The sequence below is a fragment of the Pongo pygmaeus genome, chromosome 12 (genome assembly GCF_028885625.2).
Source record: "Pongo pygmaeus isolate AG05252 chromosome 12, NHGRI_mPonPyg2-v2.0_pri, whole genome shotgun sequence".
Classification (NCBI taxonomy): domain Eukaryota; kingdom Metazoa; phylum Chordata; class Mammalia; order Primates; family Hominidae; genus Pongo; species Pongo pygmaeus.
This window is the reverse complement of record NC_072385.2, coordinates 72,867,049-72,870,470: the sequence shown is the minus strand read 5'-3', so window position 1 is coordinate 72,870,470 and position 3,422 is coordinate 72,867,049. Positions and strand designations below refer to the sequence as shown.

Below are 3,422 nucleotides of genomic sequence, written 5' to 3'. Positions count from 1 at the left end.
GTTGGGTTCAGTTAAAGGTGGGGGCCGCTGGTAGGAGATGGTAGAACAAGGTCAGGTTGCTTGTTTCCCATCAGGATCACTTCAAACGTGTATACTCTGTCAGGTGACCTTGCCCACACAGCTTTCTCTGACTCTGCGTTCCTGTAACCAGTTCCTCTCATGGCCTCTGCAGGCCTAGGAATGGAAACAGAACCTGCTATGACAAGTCTTGAGTGTTGCCTAATCCATTGTGGAGGTTAACCTCACAGCGATAGCTTTATAGAGTCCCCTTTTAAACTCTCCTTAAATATCTTCGTTTGGCAACGCCATCTATTTCCTAGCACTCTACCTGATGAATATATATGTGTTTTTCACATAAATCCCTTTTGAACCTAACACCTGGGTAAAGTACAACTCTCTGTACCAAGAGCCAAGGTCAATAAGAATAGGAGTTTCAAACTTCAGTCTGAAAACTCTCAAGTGTGCAAAAAATACAACTTCTTCTACTTTTCTTTTCTTTTTTTTTTTTTTTTTTTAGACGGAGTCTCTCTCTGTTGCCCAGGCTGGAATGCAGTGGTGCAATCTTGGCATCTTGGCTCACTGCAACCTCTGCCTCCTAGGTTCAAACAATTCTCCTGCCTCAGCCTCCATGCCTGGCTAATCTTTTTGTATTTTAGTAGAAGTGGGGTTTCATCATGTTGCCCAGAATGATTTCGAACTTCTGAACTAAGGCAAACTGCCCGCTTCAGCCTCCCAAAGTGCTGGAATTACAAGCCTGAGCCACCGCGCATGGACCAACTTTTTCTACTTTTCTATAACCCAACTTAATTTCTCTTTCAGCCCCAATCCTCCAGGGTGGTAGAAACATAAGTTAAATCAGCCCAGGTTGCCCCCTGACAATTAAAATACAATTAATAGCTGGGCGCAGTGGCTCACGCCTGTAAACCCAGCACTTTGGGAGGCCAAGGCAGGCGGATCACCTGAGGCCAGGAGCTCAAGACCAGCCTGACCCACATGGAGAAACCCTGTCTCTACTAAAAATACAAAATAAGCCGGGCATGGTGGCACATGCCTGTAATTCCAGCTACTTGGGAGGCTGGGGCAAGAGAATCACTTGAACCCAGGAGGCAGAGGTTGCAGTGAGCCGAGATCACACCATTGCACTCCAGCCTGGGCAACAAGAGTGAAACTCTGCCTCTAAATAAATAAATAAATAAATAAATAAATAAAAATTTAAAAAAATTAAAATAAAAAAATAAAATACAAATTAATAGGCATAAGAATAGAATGGGCCAGGCGCAGTGGCTCACACCTGTAATCCCAGCACTTTGGGAGGCCAAGGCAGGCAGATCACGAGGTCAGGAGATCGAGACCATCCTGGCTAACACGGTGAAATCCCATTTCTACTAAAAACACAAAAAATTAGCCGGGCGTGCTGGCGGGTGCCCATAATCCCAGCTACTCGGGAGGCTGAGGTAAGAGAATGGCGTGAACCCCGGAGGCAGAGCTTGCAGTGAGCCGAGATTGCACAGAGTGAGACTCCATCTCAAAAACAATAAAAAATAAGAATAGAATGACACACTGGGAACTTAGGAGCCAAGAGGAGGGAAACCTAACCCAACCTAAAGGAAGAAGAAAAAGGAATGTCAGGGAACTTCCTGGAGAGTGTGATGTGTTTGAGATGAGACAAAACAATGAATGAAGTTAGCCAGACGAAGAAAGGAAATGGCATGCTAGCACAGGGAACAGCCTGAACAAAGGCACAGAGGCAAGAAATAGCACAACGTGTAGGAGACTTTAGCAGCACATATACTAAAATTGGAACAATACAGAGAAAATTAGCGTGGCCCCTACACAAAGATGACATATAAATTCGTGAAGCATTCCAAACCGAACAAATAATAAAAATATTTTTAAAAAAATAAATTCAGGCCGGGTGCGGAGGCTCACACCTATAATCCCAACACTTTGGGAGGCTGAGGTGGGTGGATCACCTGATGTCGGGAGTTTGAGACCAGCCTGACCAGCATGGAGAAACCTTGTCTCTACTAAAAATACAAAATTAGCAGGGCGTGGTGGCACATGCCTGTAATCCCAGCTACTTGGGAGGCTGAGGCAGGAGAATGGCTTGAACCTGGGAGGCAGAGGTTGCAGTAAGCTGAGATCGTGCCACTGCACTCCAGCCTGGGCAACAAGAGCGAAACTCCATCTCAAAAATAAATAAATAAATAAATAATAAAATAAAATAAATTCAGGGCCAGGCGCGGTGGCTCACACCTGTATTCCCAGCACTTTGGGAGGCCAAGGCAGGTGGATCACTTGAGGCCAGGAGTTCAAGAGCAGCCTGGCCAACATGGTGAAACCCCATCTCTACTAAAAAATACAAAAATTAGCCACGCATGGTGGCGCATACCTGTAATCCCAGCTACTTGGGAGGATGAGGCAGGGAGAATTCCTTGAACCCAGGAGGCAGAGGTTGCAGTGGGCCAAGATCGTGCCACTGAACTCCAGCCTAGGCAACAGAGTGAGACATTTCTCAAAAAATAAAAATAAATAATAAATAAATTCAGGCTTGGCACGGTGGTTCACACCTGTAATCCCAGCACTTTGGGAGACCGAGGTGGGAGGATCACTTGAGGTCAGGAGTTCGAGACCACCCTGGCCAACATGGTGACACCCCATCACCACTAAAAATACAAAAAGTAGCTGGGTGTGGTGGCGGGCGCCTATAATCCCAGCTCCGTGGGAGGCTGAGACACAAGAATCTCTTGAACCTGGGAGGCAGAGGTTGCAGTGAGCCGAGATCGTGCCACTGAACTCCAGCCTGGGCAACAGAGTGAGACTCCCACTCAAAAAAAAAAAATTCAATGTTGTGGGAGTATAAGGTTCAAGCAGGGAGAGGTGAGAGGCAAGGACTCTGTAACAGGGGAAGGACTTTGAACTCTGTCTTATAGGTCAGTGGTCTACAAGGAGGGGTACACACAACTCGTGTACAGAAGAAAGTCCACTGGAATACAGGAAGAAAATGTTACAACTTCTATCTTGTGGTTTAACTTTAAAAAAAAATTATGTACGTTTTGTACAGTATTTGTCTCCTCCAAAACTTGTATTAGGATTTAATCCCTGCTGGAGATAGCAGCTCATTCCTGTTATCCCAGCATTTTGGGAAGCCAAGGCAGGAGGACTGCTTGAGCCTAGGAGTTTAAGAATAGCCTGGGCAACATAGTAAGACCCCATCTTAGAAAATAAAAATAAAAATAAAAAGAAGAAATTTAATCCCCAATGTGGCAATATTAAGAGATGGGCCTTTAAAAGATGATGACTTACTGGGCTTGATGGCTCACGCCTGTAATCCTAGCGCTTTGTGAGGCCGAGGCGGGTGGATCACCTGAGGTCAGGAGTTCAAGATCAGCCTAGCCAACATGGCGAAAGCCCGTCTCTAC

At 45.7% G+C, this 3,422-nt stretch overlaps 1 non-coding gene across 1 annotated transcript; it reads left to right on the top strand.

The window, feature by feature from the left end:
• Positions 1-1,764: 1,764 nt before the first annotated feature.
• On the top strand, positions 1,765-1,874 carry LOC129030919 (U6 spliceosomal RNA). The gene has a single exon (XR_008500817.1). It is a non-coding gene; the product is annotated as a U6 spliceosomal RNA (small nuclear RNA).
• The last annotated feature ends 1,548 nt before the right edge of the window (positions 1,875-3,422 follow it).